This window comes from Benincasa hispida, chromosome 10 (genome assembly GCF_009727055.1).
Source record: "Benincasa hispida cultivar B227 chromosome 10, ASM972705v1, whole genome shotgun sequence".
Taxonomy (NCBI): domain Eukaryota; kingdom Viridiplantae; phylum Streptophyta; class Magnoliopsida; order Cucurbitales; family Cucurbitaceae; genus Benincasa; species Benincasa hispida.
The window spans coordinates 55,360,866-55,368,489 of record NC_052358.1 but is presented as its reverse complement, the minus strand read 5'-3'; positions in this window follow the sequence as shown (position 1 = coordinate 55,368,489).

Below are 7,624 nucleotides of genomic sequence, written 5' to 3'. Positions count from 1 at the left end.
AGCATGATATCAGTGAGATCATTGATAGCATCTTATTAGTGATGTTATTAGTGAAAGAAGCTATCACTGATAACCACAATATGAGTGATGTTAGTGATATCAGTGATAAAACTTAAGTGATATCTATATATCGAGTTTCTTTCAAAGGTGATAACCAGTTATAGAAACCTATTATTGATAGCCTAAAGTGTTAATATTTCAAGGTTGATTCTAATTGATAAAAGTCTATCAGTGATAACGACTGATAGTTGCTATCAAGTGATAGCCATGATAAAAGATTATTAGTGATAACTATTATGGTAATCAAAGTTGTTGGTCTTTTTTCAAAGTTGATCACTATTTATAAATCTATCATTGATAACCACTAATAGCCTTAAGTAGTAATATTTCAACGTTGATTCCAATTGATGAAAGTGAATCAATGATAGCTAATAATAATTAATAACAAATTAAAAGTTAATATTTCAAGATTGTATTGATTTTTCTAAAATTGAAAGCTATCGCTGATAGCAACTATCATCGATAGCAATTGATAGAAGCTATCAACGATAGCAGTTGATAGCAACTATCAGTGGTCATCACTGACAGTTGCTATCAGTGATAGCAGCTGATAGCAACTATCAGTGGTTCTCACTGATAGCTGCTACCAGTGATAGCTTTTAATTTGAGAAAACTGGGAAGAAGCGAAAAAATGGTGGCTAGACCTGGGTTTTTTAGTCTTTTACCATTTTTTGATCTATATATGCAATCCTTGTACTACATATTCTATTATTTTGGGTTTAAATTCTATTTATGCAACTAGCCCTTGAAAAAATGTGAAATGCCCTTTGTTGATTTCATGATATTGTGAATTTACAATATTCTCCTTCATTTCTTGATTTTTTTTCTTTTTTCTTTCTTCTTCAGCTCCTTTCTTTTTTTTGTTTGCTTCTTCCTTTCTCCCTCCCTGCGCGTCGTCTCTTCTCTTTGATCTATTTCCTCTGCGCATTTTCTTCTTCTTCTTCGGCATGATGAGTTCACATGGACAACTCCAACGCGACCCAACTCCGATGAACAACAGTCAACGCGAGAGAGAAGATTTATTTTTTTAGTGAGGAAAGGAAGAGTGATACCGACGAGAGTGAGACCGAAGAGATCGAGATGAGCGAGAGTGAGACCGATGTGAGAGGGAATAAGACAACCCATTATTCCATGGATGTTCACATATGGATCATCAGTGAGACCGGCAAGATTGAAACAAATGAGAGTGAGAGGGAAGAAGATGACCCATTGTGCTATAGATGTTTGCAAATGAACCATTAGCGAGAGCGAGAGCGAACACTTTTTCATGTGCGCACGAGTATATTTTGATAATTTCACCCGAATTTGACGTCAACAAAGGATCATTTGGCATTTTTTTTTAAAAAAATTGGGTCATTTGACATTTTCGACCCAATTTTTGAATCATCCATATAAATTTCCCCTAAAAAATGGTGGAAAGTCAAATGAGATAAAAGGGTTAAATGTTGTGAAAATATACACCATCAGTACGAATAAATTGGATCCTACAATTATAAACTTAATTCCTATTTTCTGACATCTTCTTACAATAGTTTGTATCTTTATTAAGTGTAGAGTTGAATTCTTACCAAATTCAAAAAACAAAAACAAGGTTTAATATAATTATATTGATAAAGATAATTATCTAGATATATCAATAGATCATGTATGATGGAATCATAAAAGATTTGACCTTTCGAACTTAATGATGCCAATTTTTGGCAAGGAAAAATAACCTGACCTTTACGTGATATCAACGGTAAATTTGTAATTTAGGAAATAAAGAACCTGCAAAACAAAGAAAAAAAAGCTTTAATGCCTAAGCCAATAAGAGAATTATAGAATATAGAAGAAGTTAGAAATTCTTAGTTACCTCATATGGAGCCATAGGGTATATTTATAGGGGAAATGAGATAGAGTTTACCTTTTCTCTCTATAATAAGGATTATATAGATCTTTCCTAATCCTAGTAAGTTAAGATTAAATATGATTAGATAAATCCATTTTATCTACTATTTCTCTTTCCTTATCTTATTAGAGATCTACATCACGCAGAACGTGTACGGGCCTTACTTGGGTCGAGGTTGACCGACTCAACATTCTTGCTAAGCGTGCTAGGATTAAATCCTTCTAAGGCCTTGTTTATGCTGGGCTTTTTGGCATTTTGGGCTCTCATTAGAGGCTCGACCTTCGGTCTGGTCGAGGCTGACTGGGCCCAAATCTTTCTTGGGCTTGCTCTTTCATCCCTTTCTTACTCTCCTTTGGCGCCTTTTCCCTTTGTTCAATAATCCATCCATAACATTAGCCCCCACTCCTAAGTTATGGTTCGTGGTTTTTCTAGCTATTCACAACAAGTTTTAATTCTAAGAACCTATCTTGGGAGTATAATCTCTCATTCAATTTCCATGCTACCTCATTGCGAAATTTAATTCAGACTTTCTAGGAGTTGTTGGGCCTATCAAGCCAAATTATTTTGAGGTCCAACTGATTTTCCTATGCATTTCTCCATCTCATGACGAAGTTATGTGCCAAATCGTGTCAGGCCTACCCCATGGTAGGCTCGACAACTGGTCATTGCTCTCCTAACCCAAGGTGCATCCCAAGTCATGAGCGAACTGGGAATATTACTTGACCAAGCCTGTTAGAGCTCAACCAGTTTCCTGGTATCCTTCCTCACCTTTTAAGCATCGTTGTGGTTACTTTACCCATCATTTTCATCGATGGGTCATCGCATTTGTTTATCTTCAATAATCCCGTGGCTTGACCGTTAGTCTCATAGCTTATTTACTTATCTTCAGTAGCTTGATCAATAATCTTGTAGCTTCTTTGCTTTATCGCACCTTAGTGAGGTTAATCTATCAATCTTTTATGACAAATTTTAATCTGACCTGTGATTGTCTCTAAATTTTGGACTTTCAATTTGGTTAGTTGACTATAGGGTGGCCAACCCCCATTTTTTCACCAAATATCTTTACACAAAAAATTGTTTGTGACCTAGTTGGGTTTCTCATGACAACTTTATTTTTTGTGAGTAATTAAGTCTTTATTTAAACGTTCTTCATCTATCTTTATAAAATCTTACATCCAATTAATTATATGTAGTTGTACTACTTTCATAATTCTTCATAAATATTTCTTTCTAAGTTCTTCATGATTTTTTAACCAATAACTTGAGATATGTATAAAATAGTGCAAGAGTAAAACTTATCTTGTGTTTTGCAATTTTTTAGAAATTCTTTAGGTTTTTGCTTCAAATTTTTCTTTTGTTGTAAAACTTCTATTAATGCAAAATGGGTAGTGAAGTACCCGATCATCGAATCTTATTAAGTAATAGTGGTGTCTCAGATATGTACCTAACTTCTACAAGAGGATGGATCAATCTTTGCCTCGACCTCAACCATCTTAGGCTTAGCCTCAGCTGAACTTAGCCATAATTACTCATAAACTGGTTGAGTGGCTTGTTCTTAATTTTACACATCATTCTTTGGATGACATTGTCTTTAGCTTATTTACCTTTAAAGTCCCCAATTTTCTTTCAGATTTTAAGTCGCCTTATGAAATCAATTTGATGCTTGCCTTTTGGAGATCTTGTTCAATAAGGAAGCATATTCCCTACAACTTTTGCTTTTCATTTGATAGGGAACCATATCCCCTGTAAATCAACTTTTTGTTTAATAGGGAAGCAAATCCCCTATTTAGCCCTCTACTCAAGAAACATTTTACTTAAAGAAAATGTTTGATTAAGTATGAAGTTTTAATGTCTTGAAAAAAAAATCCTCCTAAAATGAAGTTGGTCCGAAGCTTGATCGATCGGCTCTATCTCGGCTTCAAAAGTTTAGCCTCAGCCTTAACACAGACTGGTCAATCTTGGGTGGTGGTTTTTCTTCGATCAAACTTCACATGTTTGTCTTTTGGTCTCTAGAGTTCTCTTCGGCCTCGGCCTCCACTTCAACCTTGGACTATCTCTAAATCGTGAGTAACTCAGCTTTCCATTGGTAAGCTTGAGCCTTAACCTCAGCCTCGAACATTTAGGTTTCTCACAACCTTCTAAGCATTAGGATGAGTCTGGTAGAGATCTTTAACCATAATATGCTTAGGGTTAGTCTGGACCTCGGTAACTTTCTACAGTGCGAATGGTGTACTTGGACGCATATGGATGGTGAAAATATTTTACCTTGATGCACTTTGGCTCTTTACTTCAACTTGATCTCCTCGTTCTCGGCCTTTATTCTTCACTCGAATTTGGTCTCCTTGGCCTTAACATTGGTTGCCTCGACCATTGCTTTTTTGCTTTAACTTGGTCTCTTCGACCTCGACCTTGGTAGCCCTAGCCTTTATTCTTTGTTTCAACTTATTCTTCTTGGCCTCAGTTGGATATTCTCGGCCTCAGCATGGGTAGTCTCAGCCTTTGCCCCAACTTTTGTCCCTACCTTGGATCTTTGCTTCAACTTGGCATTAGTAGTCTTAGCCTCAGCCCCGACTTTAGTAGCCTCAATCTTGACATTCATAGTCTCAACCTTGGCCTTGGCCTTGACATTTGTAGCCTCGACCTCGGCCTCAACATTGGTAGTCTCGACCTTGGCCTCAACATTGGTAGCCTCGGCCTCAAGCTCAAGCAGTGCCTTGGATCTTCGCTTCAACTTGATCTCCTTGGCAATTGATCACCTCGTTCTTAACCTCGGCTTCAACTGGGCATCAATCTTGGCATTGATAGCCTCAGTCTCTGTCTTGAATCTTTGCTTCAACTTGGTCTCTTCGACCTAGGTATTGGTAGTCCATGTCTCGACCTCAGCCTCGACTTTCTTCACTTCAACCTCGACCTTGGTAACCATGGCCTCTACTTCCGCCTAAGACGTCTTGAACTCAACTTTGACACTTTGACTCATTGACCTCCTTCTTTTGATTTTGGTTATGAAGATCTAATTCACCCACGACTTATGTCTTTAAAATTTCTTCTTTAACATGATTGTGGGAATTAAGCCATCGTGGCTTTTATTTCCTTAATTTTGCAAAGATTCTCAATTTTGTATTGGTAGATTACTCTCTCCATAGATGACATTAACTGTTGATGCCAAATTTTGGCCAAGGGAAAATGTACCTGAAACCTTCATGTGACATAACAGTAAATTTGTAATTTAGGGAAGAGATGACCTACAAAACAAAGAAAAAGGACTTTGATGTCTAAGTCAGTAAGAGAATTATATAATAGAGAAGAAGTTAGAAGTTTTTAGCTACTTCATATGGAGCCATAAAATATATTTATAGGGGGAATGAGATAGAATTTACATTTCCCTTTATGATAAGGATCATATGTATCTTTCCTAATCCTAATAAGTTAGGATTAAATATGATTAGATAAATCCATTTTATCTACTATTTCTCTTTCCTTATCTTATTAGTGATCTACGTTGTGTAGAACATGTAGGGCCTTACTTCGGCCAAGGCCAACCAGCCTAACATTCTTACCAGGTGCGCTAGGGTTAAGTTCCTCTAAGGCCTTACTTATGTTGGGCCTTTTGGTATTTTAGGCTCTTATTAGGGGCTCTATCCTGGCTCGAGCTGAGGCCAACCGGGCTCAAATCTTTCTTGGGCCTGCTATTTCATCCCTCTCTTACTCTCCTTTGACGCTTTTACCCTTGGTTTAATAATCCACCCATAACAGAATTCATACTCGATCAAACGGGTGATAGCTACCTCTCATTTTGTTCTAGGATTCTTCCTATTTGTAATAAAGATTCGAAATCAACAAAAAAAAAAAAAAAATGTAAATGGATCTAACCAGTTGAATAAAAAAAATTATAAATAAAATTCAAATTTGGGATAAAGGATCTAAAACTACTTTTTTTAGTTTTCAAAATTTGGCTTGGATTTTGAAAATATGGGTAAAAAGTAGATAAGAAAGCAAAAAATTTAAGGAGGAGAGAAGTTTTTTAGGCTTAATTTTTCAAAAATTAAGTAATAAAAATCAAATGCTTACCAAAAGAGACCTTGTTTTATTATTCTCTCCCCTCCCCTTTTTGAGTTGCCATTTGATTACTCACTCGTTCAATAAAATTCAATTTCTATACTACTTTTTGTTTCTAAACAGTCATTCAACAAAATTCAATTTTTATACTACTTATTCAAATTAAACCAAAATTTTAAATTTGTTAATACTTTATTATCAAGAATTATAATAACATTTGTGGCCTCTGACTTATATTTGTGTAATTATTTTATAGTTTGTATACATATGGAAACTTTGTGCGTAAAGTAGAAATTTGTAATTAATTTTTTAACTTTTCTTTCATAAGGGTAGTTTTGAAAATATTTGAAAGATTATAATAAGGCATTATTACTAGGTTTTTGGATGAAACGTCTTAGAAAAAAGCTTAGAAAAAAAAGCTTCTACTTAATAACATTCCCGTTTCCCGTTTCTTATTTCCTGTTTCCATTTCTTATTTTTTAAGAAATCGATCTGTTTGATAACCATTCTTATTTCTTGTTCTTAAAATTCGAGAAACGTTCTTAAAAATGTGGTCAAAATTGAGAAACTACAAAAAGTAGTTTCTTCTGTTTCGTTTCTATTTTATATAAATTTGTTTATAGAATGTATCATACCGTAGACTCTTGACTAATTGGTGATGAAGCATGCTTAAAATATTTCCTAGCTTTATGGTCCAAGGATTAAAACTTAAGTGGGACATTTTTATTTCAGTTTTCTTTTATATTTTCTTTCACTCTATATTTTTTTAATATTTATTTTATAATTATTTATTTATTTATTTTATTTTATTTATATTTATTTATTATTTTTTATATCTATATGTTAATTTAATTGTGAATTTTGAGTTTTCAAATTTCAAATTCTCAATAGGTTGTTTTCAAATATAAGAAAATGAACCAAAATATTTACAAATAAAGCAAATTTAATTTTGAATTTTGAATTTCAAATATTTAAATTTATATATTATTTTGATTTTCAAAATTTAATTTTTTAATAGGGTTGTTTTCAAATATAGGAAAATGAACCAAAATATTTACAAATATAGCAAAATTTCACTGTCTATTTGCGATAGACCGTGGTAGACTAGTATTTGTGTCTATAAGATAGACACAGATACCGTGATCTATCACAAATAGACTGTGATATTTTACTATTATTTCTAAATATTTTAAATAATTTTGTCATTTAAAATATTTTTCCTTTTCAATATGTATATATAAATAATTTTTTAATTTTAAATTTTAAATTTTGCAATATGAATCTTTATATATTTTTAAAATTTTTCTTACATACGAAACCAATTATGATTTTACAATACATAAATGTTGTTTACTAAAATATTCATTTAGGTTCATTTAATATTTTTAGAACCACAACATTTACATAATAATATAATTGAGTTAGATTTGAGTTTACATCCTTTAAAATTTTTAAAAAAGAACTTGCATGTAGGGTTGGCAAAATTCTCCGTGAGGTCGGGTCCCCGTGGGAACCTTACTCGATCGAGACGGGGAATCCCCGATTTGACCGATGATGGGGTCAAACCAAGGAAATTTTTTGGGGCCTTTCCGGGGATGGGGCGGGGCGGGGACGGTATCC